This window comes from Mobula birostris, chromosome 18 (genome assembly GCF_030028105.1).
Source record: "Mobula birostris isolate sMobBir1 chromosome 18, sMobBir1.hap1, whole genome shotgun sequence".
Lineage (NCBI taxonomy): Eukaryota > Metazoa > Chordata > Chondrichthyes > Myliobatiformes > Myliobatidae > Mobula > Mobula birostris.
The window spans coordinates 8,811,142-8,830,444 of record NC_092387.1 but is presented as its reverse complement, the minus strand read 5'-3'; positions in this window follow the sequence as shown (position 1 = coordinate 8,830,444).

The window sequence follows — 19,303 nt, the reverse complement described above, 5'->3', positions numbered from 1 at the left end:
TGAAGAAGGATATACTGGCTTTGGAGGCAGTGCAGAGGAGGTTCACCAGGTTGATTCCAGAGATGAAGGGGTTAACCTATGAGGAGAGATTGAGTCGCCTGGGACTATACTCTCTGGAATTCAGAAGAATGAGAGGGGATCTTATAGAAACAAACAAAATTTTGAAAGGGATAGATAAGATAGAAGTAGAAAAGTTGTTTCCATTGGTAGGTGAGACTAGAACTAGGGGATATTGCCTCAAGATTCAGGGGAGAAGATTTAAGATGGAGATGAGGAGAAACTGTTTTCCCCAGAGAGTGGTGAATCTGTGGAATTCTCTGCCCAGGGAAGCAGTTGAGGCTTCTTCACTAACTATATTTAAGAAACAGATAGATAGGTTTTTACATAGTAAGGGAATTAAGGGTTATGGGGAAAAGGCAGGTAGATGGAGCTGAGTTTACAGACAGATCAGCCATGATCTTATTGAATGGTGGGGCAGGCTCGATGGGCCAGATGGCCTACTCCTGCTCCTATTTCTTATGTTCTTATTAACATCTCACTTTACTGACAATCAGCACTGGTGCACCTACTCCCTCTACACTCATGACCGTGTGACGAGGCACAGCTCAAATGCCATCTATAACTTTGCTGATAATACAACCATTGTCAGAATTCCAGATGGTGACGAGAGAGTGTACAGGATGACATATACCAGCTGGCTGAGTCATTTCACAGCAACAACCTGGCACTCAACGTCAGCAAGACCAAAGAGCTGATTGTGGATTTCAGAAAGGGTAAGATGAGGGAACATGAACCAATCCTCATAGAGGGACCAGAAGTAGAGAGAGTGAGCAGTTTCAAGTTCCTGGGTGTCAAGATTTCTGAGGACCTAACCTGGATGCGACATACTGATGCAGCTATAAAGAAGGCAAGGCTGTGGCTGTATTTCATTAGGAGTTTGAGGAGATTTGGTTTTTCAACTAAAACACTTGAAAGCCTACAAATATACCGTAGAGAGCATTCTGACTGGCTGCATCACCATCTGGTACGGGGAGGGGGCGCGAGGCGTTGCTGCACAGGATCTAAGTAAGTTGCACCCAGAGCATGCCCTTTTCTCATTGTTACCGTCCAGAATGAGGCACAGAAGCCTAAAGGCACACACTCAATTCGGAAACAGCTTTGTCCCCTCTGCCATCCAAGTTCTAATTGGACGTTGAACTCATAAACACGACCTCACTTTTTTTTCTGTTTCTTTTGCACTAGTTATTTTAACTTAACTGTTTTATATGTATACAGTTTTCTTCTCTGTATTTGTTTATCATGTATTTCATTGTACTGCTGCCATAAAGTGAATGCATTTCACAACATATGCCCTTGATATTAAACCTGATTCTGATTTGATATTGATATTTTGATATTCTGATATTGAAACAGATAGAGAAAAACCACTCAGTCCCGGAGAACGTGCAAGCTCCAAACTGAGTCTATTAGTGTACTTTTTGGCAGGTTGCAATCATAAAGATCTCTCAGGCATATTGACCCCAACCTAGTAAACTAAGTTGAGATGTAAGTGGAGCGGCCATCATGTGACTGGGCAGCGTTCGAGTAGCCAGGCTTTTGCTCAACAAGCATTGGCGAGAACAGGGAGAGGCTCTAAGTAAGTTCCTATTAAGTTTATTTTCTCTCTTTTTTGACTTGTGCTGTGAGAATGGGTCCAGGGTCAGTGGCATGTTCCTCATCTGAAATGTGGGAGACCTTCAATCTCCCTGAGAACTATATCTGCATGGGGTGCATCAAGCTAGAGTTCCTTGAAAACTGTGTTAGTGAACTGGAGCTGCAACTGAATGACCTAGGGCTGATATGGGAGAATGAGAAAGTAATGAATAGGAGCTACAAGGAGGTAGTCACACCTAAGTTACAGGAAGCAGGCAGCTGGGTGACTGGGTCAGGAGAGGGAAAGGGAATAGACTGACAGTGCACAGTACCCCTAGCGCCGTATCCCTCAACAACCCTTTGGATTCTGTTGAGGTGGATGACCTACCAGGCTCTGTGGCTCAGAGGGGGTGGGGTGAGAAGAGGAGTGCTGTGGTGATAGGGGATTCTATAGTTAAGAGGAGCAGACAGGAGCTTCTGTGAATGTGAAAGAGATACCCAAATGCTATGTAGCATCTCAGGTACCAGGGTCAAGAATGTCTCAGATTGGGTCCACAGCATTCTGAGGAGGGAGAGTGAGCAGTGGAGGTTGTGGTACATATTGGTACCAACGGCATAGGTAGAAAAAGAGATGAAGTCCTGAAGAGAGAATACAGGGAGCTAGGTAGAAAGTGAAAAGGCAGTAATCTCTGGATTTCTGCCTGTGCCACATGCCAGTGAGGGTAAGAATAGGATGATTTGGCAGATGAATGTGTGGCTGAGGAACAGGTGCAGGAGGCAGGGTTTCAGATTTATGGATCATTGGGCTCTCTTCTGAAGAAGGTATGACCTGTATAAAAAAGACAGATCACACCTGAACTTGCAGGAGACCAATTTACCTGTAGGCGGATTTACCAGAGCTGCTGGTGAATGTTTGGTAGGGATATGGGAACTGGAGTGATAAGGCAGAGGAAGGGGTGTTTGTATACAAGTAGATGCGGTATGTAGTGAGACTGTGAGAAAGTATAGACAGTTTTAAAGGGTAATATTGTAGTCATTAGGATTGATTGAAGTACGTCTTCAAACAAAATATGAGGTTAAATAGTTTAAGTTTGGAAAAGTGATGATAGAGTAAAAGGAAAGGAGAGTGCAGGAGAGGTTACCAACACTTCAGGAAAAAACAAAATGACAAAAAGTTTAGAAAGAGATAAGAATCTAATTCCTGGGAACATGGGGCAAACTTGAAAAGGGCAATGAATACAGGACTGAAGGTATGATGTTTATGTATGCAATATAGGGAATAATCTTGTAGCGCAATTAGAGATTGGCAGGTGTGATGCTGTGGGCATCACTGAGTCGTGGCTGATTGAAGATCACAGTTGGGAGCTTAATATCAAAGAATACACCTTGTATTGAAAGTTCAGGCAGGTAGACAGAGGGTGTGGGGTGGCTTTGTTGGTAAAATATAAAATCAAATCCTTAGAAAGAGGTGACATAGAACTGGAAGATGTAGAATCATGGTGGATAGAGTTAAAAATATAAGGTTAAAAGGACCCTGATGTGAGTTATATACAGGTCTCCAAACATTAGCCAGGATGACGGATACAAATTACAACAGTAAATAGAAAAGGCATGTAAAAAGAGCAATGTTACAATAGTCATGGAGTATTTCAATATGTATGTAAATTGGGAAAAATATGTTGGGAATATGCTGGATCCCAAGAAAGAGAATTTGTAGAATGTCTAGGAGACTTTTTAGAATAGTCCACTAGAGAAAAGACAATTCTGGATTGGGTGTGTGTAATGAATCAGATTTGATTCAGGAGATTAAGGTAAAGGAACCCTTCGGAGACAGTGATCATAATATCTCAGAACTCACCCTGCAGTTTGAGAGGAAAATCAGATGTTCATGTTAGTATTGCAGCGGAGTAAAGGGAACTATAGAGGCATGAGAAAGGAGCTGGCTAAAGCTGCTTAGAAGGGGACACTAACAGTGATGACAGCAGAATAACAGCGGCTGGAGTTTCTGTGAGGAATTTGGAAGGTGCAGGATAGATTCATCCCAAAGAAAAAGAAGTACTTTAAAGGGGGAATGAGATAACAGTGGATGACAAATAAAGTCAAAGGCAGCATGAAGAAAATGACAGGGCATATAAACTTGGTGGGAAGTGACGTTAAAGAAGTTTTTGAAAAACAAGAGGGGGTATCTAAAAAGTTGAAATGTGGTAAGCTAGCCAATAATATAAATGAAGGTAACAGAGATTTTTTTTCAGATACATAAAGAGTTACAGAGCATAACACCCATAAGATAAAGGAACAGAATCATGCCATTTGGCCCATCAAGACTGCTCCACTATTCCTCTCAACTTCATTCTCCCACCTCCTTCCCATAACCTTTGATACCCTTTGTAATCTGGACCAATCAACCTCCCCTGTAAATATAAGGTGTTGCTCCTTCAACCTGAGTATGGCCTCATCATGGCAGTAGAGAAGGCCATGGACTGACATGTTGGAGTGGGAATGGGAAGCAGAATTGAAATAGGTGGCCACTGGGAAATCCCGCTTTATGTGGGGGGGGGGGGTGGAGAAAAGGTGCTGTATGAAGTAGTCTCACAATCTATGTCGGGTCTCACCAATGCATAGGAGGCCACGCCAGGAACACCGGATACAGTAGATGACCCCAACATGCTCACAGGTGAAGTGTCGCCTCAGCTAGAAGGACTGTTTGGGGCATTTTGGGGAGATGGTGTAAGGGCAGGTGTGGCACTTGTTCCACTTGCAAGGGTAAGTATCATGAGGGAGATCAGTGGGGAGGGTCAAGTGGACAAGGGACTTGCATAGGGAGCGATGCCTGTGGAAAGTGGAAAGTGGAGGGGAGGAGGGGAAAGGAAAGATGTGCTTGGTGGTGGGATCCCGTTGGAGGTGGCGGAAGTTACGGAGAATGATGTGCTGGACGCGGAGATTTGTGGGATGGTAGGTGAGGACAAGAGGAACCCTATCCTTGGTGTGGTGGTGGCAGGATGGGGTGAGGGCAGATGTGCATGACATGGAAGAAATGCGGGCGAGGGCAGCGTTGGTGGTAGAGGAAGGGAGGCCTCTTTGTTTGAAGGAGGTGGATATGCAATGGCAAGCATTTAAAGGTTGCATGGATGAACTACAACAATTGTTCATCCCAGTTTGGCAAAAGAATAAATCAAGGAAGGTAGTGCACCCGTGGCTGACAAGAGAAATTAGGGATAGTATCAATTCCAAAGAAGAAGCATACAAATTAGCCAGAGAAAGTGGCTCACCTGAGGACTGGGAGAAATTCAGAGTTCAGCAGAGGAGGACAAAGGGCTTAATTAGGAAGGGGAAAAAAGATTATGAGAGAAAACTGGCAGGGAACATAAAGACTGACTGTAAAAGCTTTTATAGATAGGTAAAAAGGAACAAGACTGGTAAAGACAAACGTAGGTCCCCTACAGACAGAAACAGGTGAATTGATTATGGGGAGCAAGGACATGGCAGATCAATTGAATAATTACTTTGGTTCTGTCTTCACTAAGGAGGACATAAATAATCTTCCAGAAATAGTAGGGGACAGAGGGTCCAGTGAGATGGAGGAACTGAGCGAAATACATGTTAGTAGGGAAGTGGTGTTAGGTAAATTGAAGGGATTGAAGGCAGATAAATCCCCAGGGCCAGATGGTCTGCATCCTAGAGTGCTTAAGGAAGTAGCCCAAGAAATAGTGGATGCATTAGTGATAATTTTTCAAAACTCGTTGGATTCTGGACTAGTTCCTGAGGATTGGAGGGTGGCTAATGTAACCCCACTTTTTAAAAAAGGAGGGAGAGAGAAACCTGGGAATTATAGACCGGTTAGCCTAACATCAGTGGTGGGGAAACTGCTGGAGTCAGTTATCAAAGATGTGATAACAGCACATTTGGAAAGCGGTGAAATCATTGGACAAAGTCAGCATGGATTTGTGAAAGGAAAATCATGTCTGACGAATCTCATAGAATTTTTTGAGGATGTAACTAGTAGAGTGGATAGGGGAGAACCAGTGGATGTGGTATATTTGGATTTTCAAAAGGCTTTTGACAAGGTCCCACACAGGAGATTAGTGTGCAAACTTAAAGCACACGGTATTGGGGGTAAGGTATTGATGTGGATGGAGAATTGGTTAGCAGACAGGAAGCAAAGAGTGGGAATAAACGGGACCTTTTCAGAATGGCAGGCGGTGACTAGTGGGGTACCGCAAGGCTCAGTGCTGGGACCCCAGTTGTTTACAATATATATTAATGACTTGGATGAGGGAATTAAATGCAGCATCTCCAAGTTTGCGGATGACACGAAGCTAGGTGGCAGTGTTAGCTGTGAGGAGGATGCTAAGAGGATGCAGAGTGACTTGGATAGGTTGGGTAAGTGGGCAAATTCATGGCAGATGCAATTTAATGTGGATAAATGTGAAGTTATCCACTTTGGTGGCAAAAATAGGAAAACAGATTATTATCTAAATGGTGGCCGATTAGGAAAAGGGGAGATGCAACGAGACCTGGGTGTCATTATACACCAGTCATTGAAAGTGTGCATGCAGGTACAGCAGGCGGTGAAAAAGGCGAATGGTATGCTGGCATTTATAGCGAGAGGATTCGAGTACAGGAGCAGGGAGGTACTACTGCAGTTGTACAAGGCCTTGGTGAGACCACACCTGGAGTATTGTGTGCAGTTTTGGTCCCCTAATCTGAGGAAAGACATCCTTGCCATAGAGGGAGTACAAAGAAGGTTCTCCAGATTGATTCCTGGGATGGCAGGACTTTCATATGAAGAAAGACTGGATGAACTGGGCTTGTACTCGTTGGAATTTAGAAGATTGAGGGGGGATCTGATTGAAACGTATAAAATCCTAAAGGGATTGGACGGGCTAGATGCAGGAAGATTGTTCCCGATGTTGGGGAGGTCCAGAACAAGGGGCCACAGTTTGAGGATAAAGGGGAAGCCTTTTAGGACCGAGATTAGGAAAAACTTCTTCACACAGAGAGTGGTGAATCTGTGGAATTCTCTGCCACAGGAAACAGTTGAGGCCAGTTCATTGGCTATATTTAAGAGGGAGTTAGATATGGCCCTTGTGGCTATGGGGATCAGGGGGCATGGAGGGAAGGCTGGGGCGGAGTTCTGAGTTGGATGATCAGCCATGATCATAATAAATGGCGGTTCAGGCTCGAAGGGCCGAATGGCCTACTCCTGCACCTATTTTCTATGTTTCTATGTTTCTATGTATCTCAGTTGTTCTAGAATGTAAAGCCTCATCCTGAGAACAGATGGACAGAGACAGAGGAACTGAGAGAAGGGATTGGCATTTTTACAAGTGACAGGGTGGGAAGAAGTATGGTCCAGATAGTTATGAGAGTCTGTGGGTTTATAAAATATATCAGTAGATACGCTGTCTCAAGAGATGGAGACAAGAGATTGAGAAAGGGGAGAGAGGTGTCAAAAATGAAGCATGTAAATTTGAGGGCAGTAAAATGTGGGAAAGTGTACAGCCATGCACTTTTGTAGAAGGAGTAAAGGTATAGATTATTTTCTAAATGGGGAGAAAAATTCAAAATTAGAGATTACAAAGGACTCAGGAATCCTTGCACAGGATTCCCTAAAGGTTAACCCGTAGGTTGATTCAGTGATAAAGAAGGCAAATCCAATGTTAACATTCATTTCAAGGGGGCTAGAGTATAAAAACAAGGATGTAATGCTGAGACTTTATAAAGCATTAGTCAAACTGCATTTGGAGTATTCAGAGCAGTTTTGGGCCCCACCTCTAAGAAAGGATGTGTTGGCATTTGAGAAGGCCCAGAGGAGGTTCATGAGAATTATTCTGGGAATAAAAGGTTATTTGAGGAGCATTGATGGCTCTGGTCTTCTACTCTCTGGAGTTTAAAAGAATGAGGGGCAAATCTCATTGAAACCTACCAAGCATTGAAAGGCCCAGATAGAATGGACATGGAGAGAAGACATGGATAGGTTTTTGATTAGCCAGGGCTTAGCAGGGAAAAGGCAAGAGAATGAGTTGAAAGGGAAAATAAGTTAGCCGTGATGGAATGGCAGAATAGACTCGATGGGTTGAATGGCCTTATTCTGCTCCACATTATCTTATGGTCTAATGGTCTCATAGATTGGCATTCAAGATTTAATGGGCCATTGGGCAACAGGGGAATGACAGGAGCAGTGACTGAAGTAAAGACTAGTGTTTGTTCGGAAAAGTTACACATGGCTTTGGGAAATTACCTCAATGAAACAAAAGGAAGGATTCCACATTCCAGGGAATTTACAACTGATTCCACCAATCAAGTAGAGAATCAGTGGATAAATGGGGGATGTAGTGGGACTAGACTGGAACATCATAAAGCTTAGACAGAGATAAAAGGAGATAATGTTTCACTCTTATTATCCCTCAGCTTATTAGTTACTGAGAACAGACTACACCCTGATACTCTTGAATTTCTGGCAAACTGTTGGTGACTTCCACAGTGAAGACTGGTGCAAAATACTTGTTCAGTTCATTTGTATCCCCTTACCATCTCTCCAGCATCATTTTCCTGTGATCTCTCTTATATCCACTCTCGTCTCTCTTTCACTCTTCGTATAGCTGAAAAACTTTTGATATTCTCTTTTATATTATTGGCTAGCTTACCTTCATAGTTCATCTTTTCACACTTCATTACTTTTTAAATTTCCTTTTGTTGGCTTTTAAAAGTTTCCCAATTCTCTAACTTCCCACTAATTTTTGCTATATTTTATGCCCTCTCATTTGCTTTTATGCTGTCTTTGACTTTGCTTGTCAACCACAGCTGTCTCATCCTCCCTTTATAATATTTGGTAAACTTTGGGATGTACCTATCTTGCATCTTCTGAATTACTCCCAGAAATGTCAGTCATTGCTGCTCAGCCATCATCCCTGCTGGTGTCCCCTTCCAATCAATTTTAGCCAGCTCCTCTCTCATGCCCTGTAGATCCATTTACTCTATTGGGATTTCAGAATCAGAATCAGAATGAGGTTTAATATCACTGACATCTCCCTCCCAAACTGCAGAGTGAATCCTAGCATATTGCAGGATCGATTTCAAGATTTAATACAAATTTGGATAGGTACAGTTGAAGTCAGAAGTTTACATACACCTTAGCCAGATACATTTAAACTCTGTTTTCACAATTCCTGACACTTAATCCTAGAAAACATTCCCTGTCTTAGGTCAGTTAGGATTACTACTTTATTTTAAGAATGTGAAATGTCAGAATAATAGTAGAGAGAATGATTTATTTCAGCTTTTATTTCTTTCATCATATTCCCAGTGGGTCAGAAGTTTACATACACTTTGTTAGTATTTGGTAGCATTGCCCTTAAATTATTTAACTTGAGTCAAACATTTTGGGTAAACTGCCGCAAGCTTCTCACAGTAAGTTGCTGGAATTTTGTTCCATTCCTCCAGATAGAACTGGTGTAACTGAGTCAGGTTTGTAGGCCTCCTTGCTCGCACACACTTTTTCAGTTCTGCCCACAAATTTTCTATCGGATTGAGGTCAGGGCTTTGTGATGGCCACTCCAATACCTTGACTTTGTTGTCCTTAAACAATTTTGCCACAACTTTGGAGGTATGCTTGGGGTCATTGTCCATTTGGAAGACGCATTTGCGAGTGAGCTTTAACTTCCTGGCTGATGTCTTGAGATGTTGTTTCAATATATCCACATAATTTTCCTTCCTCATGATGAACATCTATTTTGTGAAGAGCACCAGTCCCTCCTGCAGCAAAGCACCCCCACAACATGATGCTGCCACTCCCATGCTTCACGGTTGGGATGGTGTTCTTCAGCTTGCAAGCCTCACCCTTTTACCTCCAAACATAACGATGGTCATTATGGCCAAACAGTTCAATTTTTGTTTCATCAGACCAGAGGACATTTCTCCAAAAAGTAAGATCTTTGTCCCCATGTGCACTTGCTAACTGTAGTCTGGCTTTTTTATGGCGGTTTTGGAGCAGTGGCTTCTTCCTTGCTGAGCAGCCTTTCAGGTTATGTCGATATAGGACACGTTTTACTGTGGATATAGATACTTGTCTACCTGTTTCCTCCAGCATCTTCACAAGGTCCTTTTTGTTGTTCTGGGATTGATTTGCACTTTTCGCGCCAAAGTACATTCATCTCTAGGAGACAGAATGCGTCTCCTTCCTGAGCGGTATGACAGCTGTGTGGTCCCATGGTGTTTATACTTGCATACTATTGTTTGTACAGATGAACGTGGTACCTTCAGGCATTTGTAAATTGCTCCCAAGGATGAACCAGACTTGACATCATTTTCTGACCTCAATCCGACAGAAAATTTGTGGGTAGAACTGAAAAAGCATGTACAAGCAAGAGGCCTACAAACCTGACTCAGTTACACCAGTTCTGTCTGGAGGAATGGAACAAAATTCCAGCAATTTAGTGTGAGAAGCTTGTGGAAGGCTACCCAAAACGTTTGACCCAAGTTAAACAATTTAAAGGCAATGCTACCAAATACTAATAATGTATATGTAAACTTCTGACCCACTGGGAAAGTGATGAAAGAAATAAAAGCTGAAATAAATCATTCTGTCGACTATTATTCTGACATTTCACATTCTTAAAATAGTGATCCTAACTGACCTAAGACAGGGAATATTTTCTAGGATTAAATGTCAGGAATTGTGAAAAACTGAGTTTGAATGTATCTGGCTAAGGTGTATGTGAACTTCTGACTTCAACTGTACATGTATGGGATGGGTGTGGAGGGCTGTGGTCTGGGTACAGGTCGATGGGAGTTGGCACAATAATAGCTCAGCATGGACTAGCTAGGCTCACAAGTCGAACTTCATATGCTGATGAAGGGTCTCCATATGAGATGTTAACTATTTTTCTTTCCATGGGTGCTCCCTGAACTGTGAGGTTTTTCCCCATTTTCTGTTTATTATTTCAATTTCACATGTTTTAATTTTATCACAGTAGATTTGTCTGCATGATGATAGGACAATTTTGTTTTTTTTATTGCAATACCATGAAATGAAAGAGGGAAAACCAAGTTTAAGTTCAGTTTATTGTCATTCAATTGTACATAGGTACACTGCCAAATGAAGCAATGTCGCTTCGAACTCACTCACATAACACATGCATTAATATTACCACAAATAAAGTAACAAATAATAAGGTACATTTAAGACACAAGTTAAAAAGTAAACGATATGTTACGTACCCCATAACTGGGTTGCCAAACCAGCAGAAATGGACCACTTAGTTGGAGTCTGGATTACTGGAACTAAGAAAGGTTTATTAAAGAAATAAGTAACACAGTACTCTAATCGTAAGGATATAAATGCAACAGGTTAGCAATGATAAAACACACATGTACACAGAACTAGGATAATAGGAATCAATCAAGCTCTATCGCAGTCTAGAAATAAAATGATCAGTCTCAAATGACGCAGAGTTCAGTTCAGCTGAGTACAGTTCGCAATAATCGCTGTTGTGCCGTTGGAGAGAGAGAGATAATATACAAATTCTGATTCACACAGACCTTCGTTCTTCGCAGTTAGCTTTCGGGCAAACCCTTTTAATGTCTTCTGTGGTCACCGACTGTGACCCCCTCCGTTCCGGATAAGACCATTCTTCTGCGGTGAACCCGGCACCCAGGCAAGGGCGGACACACATACCAGGTTCCCGCCGATCGTATCTTTTCACCTTGTGTGTCTATGGTCAGTCCCGCGATCAGACCTCCAAACTCTCACCAACTTGTGGGGGCACACCGCACTTCCAGGATCTTGTTATCTTGTGATCTCGTGGTGTGTGTCGTGCCTTAGCGAACCTGTTCCTTTTATCCTCCTGCTGAGGTATTGCCTGTCCATCAAACTTCAAACAGTTCAGGTTCAAAGCAACCAGTCTGTCAATACTCAGAACTGTGTCTCTTTTCATTATCTCTCTCCTCTCTCATTAACATTTTGAATGTTTCTCCATTTGTCTCTCTTATCTCTCTCATCAGCATCAATCTTCTGATAACTTGATTTTTCATCACAGGTATAACACTACTAGCACTTCATACGTGAGGAGACCTGGGTTCGGTGGTCTTACTGAAGAAGCTGTTTGCCATCCTGGTCAAAGAACACTGAGGCTGTCTACAAGAAGGGTCAAAGCCATCTCTATTTCCTGAGGAGACTGAGGTCCTTTAACATCTGTCGGACGATGCTGAGGATGCTCTACGAGTCTGTGGTGGCCAGTGCTATTGTGTTTGCTGTTGTGTGCTGGGGCAGCAGGCTGAGGGTAGCAGACACCAACAGAATCAACAAACTCATTCGTAAGGCCAGTGATGTTGTGGGGATGGAACTGGACTCTCTGACGGTGGTGTCTGAAAAGAGGATGCTGTCCAAGTTGCATGCCATCTTGGACAATGTCTCCCATCCACTACATAATGTACTGGTTGGGCACAGGAGTACATTCAGCCAGAGACTCATTCCACCGAGATGCAGCACAGAGCGCCATAGGAAGTCATTCCTGCCTGTGGCCATCAAACTTTACAACTCCTCCCTTGGAGGGTCGACACCCTGAGCCAATAGGTTGGTCCTGGACTTATTTCCTGGCATAATTTACATATTACTATTTAATTATTTATGGTTTTATTACTATTTAATTATTTATGGTGCAACTGTAATGAAAACCAATTTCCCTCGGGATCAATAAAGTATGACTATGACTATCCTAACAGTTCTTGTCCTAATGCTACAGTACCTCATGCCTGATGATAGGGGTCAAAGAGATGGTTAGGTGGGAGGGAGGGGTCATCAGCAATGCTAAGGGCCCTGTGTATCCAGCGCTCCTGATCCATATCTCTGGGTGGAGGAGAGACCCCAATGATCCTCTCTGCATTGAAGTTCAGGTGATTCTTGGCACCGACCTGAATCTGTTTGCAATTTTCAGTGATAGCTATGGTTTCAACGAGTTGAGTGCTATCACAACAACCTTGCACACAATGTCAGCAGGACTAAAACATTGATTTTGGACTTCAGAAATGGTAAGATGAAGGTACACACACCAGTCCTTATAGAGGGGTATCAAGTGGAAAGAGCAAGCAATTTCAAGTTCCTGGGTGTCAGCATCCCTGAGGATCTATCCTGGGCCCAACATCTCGATGTAGTTACAAAGAAGGCACAACAGCATCTATATTTCATTCGGAGTTTGAGGAGGTTTTGTATGTCACCAAAGACATTCACAAATTTCTATAGATATACCATGGAGAGTATTTTAACTGTCTGCATCGCCGTCTGGTATGGGGGGGGGGGCCACCACACACGATCAATATAAGCTGCAGAAAGTTGTAAACTCAGTCAGCTTGAGGACATCTTCAAGGAGCAAAGCCTCAAAAAGGCAGCATTCATCATTAAGGACCCCCATCACCCAGAACATTCCCTCTTCTCACTGCTAACATCAGGAGCCTGAAGACATATACTCAATGATTCAGGAATAGCTTCTTCCGTTCTGCCATCAGATTTCTGAATAGACATTAAAACCACGAACACGACCTCACTACTTTTCTTCTTACAAGTTTCATGACATATGCCAGTGATATTAACGCAAACAACAGGAATTCTGCAGATGCTGGAAATTCAAGCAACACACATCAAAGTTGCTGGTGAACGCAGCAGGCCAGGCAGCATCTCTAGGAAGAGGTACAGTCGACGTTTCAGGCCGAGACCCTTCGTCAGGACTAACTGAAGGAAGAGTTAGTAAGAGATTTGAAAGTTGGAGGGGGAGAGGGAGATCCAAAATGATAGGAGAAGACAGGAGGGGGAGGGATGGAGCCAAGAGCTGGACAGGTGATTGGCAAAGGGGATATGAGAGGATCATGGGACAGGAGGCCTAGGGAGAAAGACAAGGTGGGGGGGAGAAAAGGAGAAAACCCCTTCTCCCGTCTTCAACCCTCCTCTTCTTCATAGACACCCCGCTCTGACCTTCTGCCAGCTCTGGATCTTTTTATCGCGAACTGCCGACGGGACATCAACCGTCTCGACTTCACCGCACCTTGTTCCCGTTCCAACCTCACTCCTTCGGAACGCTCTGCTCTCCACTCCCTCTGTACTAATCCTAACCTTATTATTAAACCCGCCGATAAGGGGTGTGCTGTTGTAGTCTGGCGTACTGACCTCTACCTTGCCGAGGCACAGCGACAACTCGCGGATACCTCCTCTTATTTACCCTTCGATCGTGACCCCACTAAGGAGCACCAGGCCATTGTCTCCCACACCATCACCGATTTTATCCGCTCAGGGGATCTCCCATCCACTGCTACCAACCTTATAGTTCCCACACCTCGCACTTCCCGTTTCTACCTCCTACCCAAGATCCACAAACCTGCCTGTCCTGGCCGACCTATTGTCTCAGCTTACTCCTGCCCCACCGAGCTCATTTTTGCATACCTCGACACGGGTTTATTCCCCCTTGTTCAATCCCTTCCTACCTATGTTCGTGACACTTCTCACATTCTTAAACTTTTCGATGATTTTAAGTTCCCTGGCCCCCACCGCTTTATTTTCACCATGGATGTCCAGTCCTTATATACTTCCATCCCCCATCAGGAAGGTCTCAAAGCTCTCCGCTTCTTTTTGGATTCCAGACCTAATCAGTTCCCCTCTACCACCACTCTGCTCCGTCTAGCGGAATTAGACCTTACTCTTAATAATTTCTCCTTTGGCTCCTCCCACTTCCTCCAAACTAAAGGTGTAGCTATGGGCACCCGTATGGGTCCTAGCTATGCCTGCCTTTTTGTTGGGTTTGTGGAACAATCTATGTTCCGTGCCTATTCTGGTATCTGTCCCCCACTTTTCCTTCACTACATCGACGACTACATTGGCGCTGCTTCCTGCACGCGTGCTGAGCTCGTTGACTTTATTAACTTTGCCTCCAACTTTCACCCTGCCCTCAAGTTTACCTGGTCCATTTCTGACACCTCCCTCCCCTTTCTAGATCTTTCTGTCTCTGTCTCTGGAGACAGCTTATCCACTGATGTCTACTATAAGCCTACTGACTCTCACAGTTATCTGGACTATTCCTCTTCTCACCTGGTCTCTTGCAAACATGCCATCCCCTTCTTGCAATTCCTCCGGCTCCGCCACATCTGCTCTCAGGATGAGGCTTTTCATTCCAGGACGAGGGAGATGTCCTCCTTTTTTAAAGAAAGAGGCTTCCCTTCCTCCACAATCAGCTCTGCTCTCAAACGCATCTCTCCCATTTCACGTACATCTGCTCTCACTCCATCCTCCCGCCACCCCACTAGGAATAGGGGTCCCCTGGTCGTCACCTACCACCCCACCAGGCTCCGGGTCCAACATATTATTCTCTGTAACTTCCGCCACCTCCAACGGGATCCCACCACTAAGCACATCTTTCCCTCCCCACCCTCTCTGCTTTCCGCAGGGATCGCTCCCTACGCGACTCCCTTGTCCATTCATCCCCCCATCCCTCCCCACTGATCTCCCTCCTGGCACTTATCCTTGTAAGCGGAACAAGTGCTACACATGCCCTTACACTTCGTCCCTTACCACCATTCAGGGCCCCAAACAGTCCTTCCAGGTGAGGTGGCACTTCACCTGTGAGTCGGCTGGGGTGATATACTGCGTCCGGTGCTCCCGATGTGGCCTTCAATATTGGCGAGTCCCGACGCAGGCTGGGAGACCACTTTGCTGAACACCTACGCTCTGTCCGCCAGAGAAAGCAGGATCTCCCAGTGGCCACACATTTTAATTCCACATCCCATTCCCATTCTGACATGTCTATCCACGGCCTCCTCTACTGTAAAGATGAAGCCACACTCAGGTTGGAGGAACAACACCTTATATTCCATCTGGGTAGCCTCCAACCTGATGGCATGAACATCGACTTCTCTAACTTCCGCTAATGCCCCACCTTCCTCTCGTACCCCATCTGTTACTTATTTTTATACACACATTCTTTCTCTCACTCTCCTTTTTCTCCCTCTGTCCCTCTGACTATACCCCTTGCCCATCCTCTGGGTCCCCGCCCCCTTGTCTTTCTCCCCGGACCTCCTGTCCCATGATCCTCTCATTTCCCCTTTGCCAATCACCTGTCCAGCTCTTGGCTCTATCCCTCCCCCTCCTGTCTTCTTCTATCATTTTGGATCTCCCCCTCCCACTTTCAAATCTCTTCCTAGCTCTTCCTTCAGTTAGTCCTGACGAAGGGTCTCGGCCTGAAACGTCGACTGTACCTCTTCCTAGAGATGCTGCCTGGCCTGCTGCGTTCACCAGCAACTTTGATGTGTGTTGCCAGTGATATTAAACCTGATTCTAATTCTATACAATGTTTTAGGTTTCATAGGTTACTTATATAATGCCTTGCTTACAAGTGGGTTAGTGGGTCAAGCAAAAAAAGGGACTTTGTCCCTTAAGGATTAGTGGTACCCAACCATGTTTAAGCTATACAGTCCATAAATTGTCATATTCCAGTGCCAGTTCTGAATAATCTGCTTCTCAGTGTAGACTGTAGAGGAGGTATGTTTGTCAACATATGCCTGAAATGGCAGGAAATACCAGTTAATGGTTTTACTCCTGATTTCAGTGTTAATTCTAGATTGTGATGCATTTTACTTGTGCAAAATAGTCCAGGTTGCTTATGGGAGCATAGTTGAAAATATTAGGATAGACGGCCAAAAGCTCATCAAAGAGGGAGATCTTGAGGTGGATCTTGCAGAGTTTAGGGTGATAACAGAATCAGGTTTATTATCACTGTCTTATATGACGTGATGCAGCAGTATGATTCAAACGAGAGAAATGTGTAGGAAGTCAGAAATCTGGAAAGTGTTGTCATAGTGCAGGACACTAGAGATGTGGAGGAGTGATCCCCTGTGGGTATTTCAAAGCAAAGATAAAAATTTTGCGATCAGCATATTATCAGGCAACCACTGTGTGTCAGTAAATGCAGGAATGATGGGAAACAGCACTCCTTGAGAATTAAAACGTGACACTAGACTTCTGGATGAGTTCTATTTTATGCAGAGAACGGGAGACTGTGCAGGAGAGCAGTGTTGTTTCAAAATAGCGTTGTTCTTGAAACCTTGATCAACGTAGCGGAAGAAACCCATGTGGTCATGCGGTGAATATACAATCTTGTTGCAGTAGCGCTTGTTGTTCTCCCTGTGGCCACATGGGTTTTCTGTGGGTGGTCTGGTTTCGTCCCACATTCCAAAAACATACAGGTTATCAGGTTAATTGGTCGCATGAGTATAACTGGGAAGAGTGGGCTTGCTGGGCCAGAAGACCCTGTTAGCGTGCAGTGTCTCAAAATAAAATAAAAACAAGACGACTAGAGAGAGGCAAAGTTGGGTGATGTTTACATGGGTGAGATAGACTCAGTGACCACTTTATTAGGTACACCTGTATACTTGCTCATTAATGCACATATCTCAGAAACTGCTGATCTCCTGGGACTTACAGGACTCACAACAGTCTCTAGAGTTTAGAGAGAATGGAGCAAAAAAAAAATCCAGTGAGCAGCATTTCTGTGGACAAAAATGCCTTGATGATGAGAGAGGCCAGAGGAGAACAGCCAGACTGATTCAAGCTGACAGGAAAGTGACAGTAACTCAAATAACCACATATTATAGCAGTAGTGTGCGGCAGAGTTTCTCTGCATGCACAACATATCAAACCTTTAAGTGGATGGGCTACAGCAGCAGAAGACCACGGACGTACTGGGCAGGTTAATAGTTTGGCATAGAATAGGACCTGTTTCTGAGCAGTAGTGCTCCATACCTCTATGACATACAGAAATTCACGCTGTGGCCTCTTTATTAGGTACCTCCTGTATCTAGAAAAGTGGCCACTAAGTGTGTAAAGGATATCGACAACTCTAATTAAATTTGCCCACATTTATTCACATTTTTAAAAATATGCGTTTAGGAGAGGAAATGTAAGGGGGAGTGAGCACAGACCTAAGACAATGAGTGATGGGAGAAGGCGGCTGAAGTGCCTACTCCACATTTATAATTGTTTTGCATATACCCAGCAGAAAATCGGACAGATGGGGCTCATCAGTCATGGTTGGCAGCTCATCCAGGAGAAGGAAAACTCTGATCTCAAGCCTACACTGCCTTGCAACTATACCCACTCATGGAGAAGGCTTCAGGAGTTAACCCCGAGGAAAAATCCAGAGATGAAGTCCCTAAAGCAGTCCTACATTGAGTTCAACGCTGACAGGCAGCTCCTGCAATGCTGCTAGTGCCAAACCATATCAGTCTCTGCCGTTCCTTTGGATTCATCAGCTGCATGGAGAAGGGGAGCCTGCTGCACAGGCAACAGATTGCTCTCCATATCGTACTGCCCTGGCTTGTGCATTATCTCGTACTGCCCTGGCTTGTGCATTATCTCATACTGCCCTGGCTTGTGCATTATCTCGTACTGCCCCGGCTTGTGCATTATCTCGTACTGTCCTGGCTTGTGCATTATCTCGTACTGCCCTGGCTTGTGCATTATATCGTACTGCCCTGGCTTGTGCATTATCTGGTACTGCCCTGGCTTGTGCATTATCTGGTACTGCCCTGGCTTGTGCATATATCTCGTACTGCCCTGGCTTGTGCATTATCTCGTACTGCCCTGGCTTGTGCATTATATCATACTGCCCTGGCTTGTGCATTATCTCGTACTGCCCTGGCTTGTGCATTATATCATACTGCCCTGGCTTGTGCATTATCTCGTACTGCCCTGGCTTGTGCATTATATCGTACTGCCCTGGCTTGTGCATTATCTCGTACTGCCCTGGCTTGTGCATTATATCATACTGCCCTGGCTTGTGCATTATCTCGTTCTGCCCTGGCTTGTGTATTGCAGCGGACAAGAAGGCTCTACATGGGTAGTCAAAACTGCTCTGTGTATCACTGGCACCGCTACCCGCCATCAAGGACATATAAACAGAAAAGGGCCAGTAACATCATGAAGGATCCCACGCACCCTGCTCATGGACAATTTGTCCCACTCCCATCAGGAAAGAGGTTACGTAGCATCCATGCCAGGGCCACCAGGCACAAAAACAGTTGCCTTCCCCAAGCAGTAAGACTGATTAACATCACCAGCCTAACTGAATTCTACGAAGAAATCACAAAAGTAATTGATGAAGGTAGAGCAGTGAATGTTGTTTACGTCGATTTTATAAGGTATTTGACGAGGTTCCCCATGGTAAGCTCACTCAAGAAAGTCAAGAGGAATGGGATCCAGGGAGATTTGGCTGCATGGATTCAGAATTGGCTTGCCCTCAGAAAGCAGAGGTCGGTGTTAGATGGAGTCTATTCTTCCTGCTGGTCAGTGACCGGTGGTATTCCACATGGATCTGTTCTGGGACCCCTGCTCATAGTGGTTTTTATAGGTGACTTGGATGAGGAAGTGGAAGGGTAGATTAGTAAGTTTGCAGATGACAGGAAGGTTGGTGGTGTTGTGGACTGTGTAGAAGGTTTTCATAGGTTACAAAGGGACAGTAATAGGTTGTAGAGCTGGCCTGAGAAATGGCAGATGGAATTCAATCCAGAAAAGTGTGAAGTAATACACTTTGGCAGGCTGAACTTGAAGTCAGTGTACAAGGTTAATGGCAGGATTCTTGACAGTATGGAGCAACAGAGTGACTATGGGGTCCACAACCATAGATCCTTGAATGTT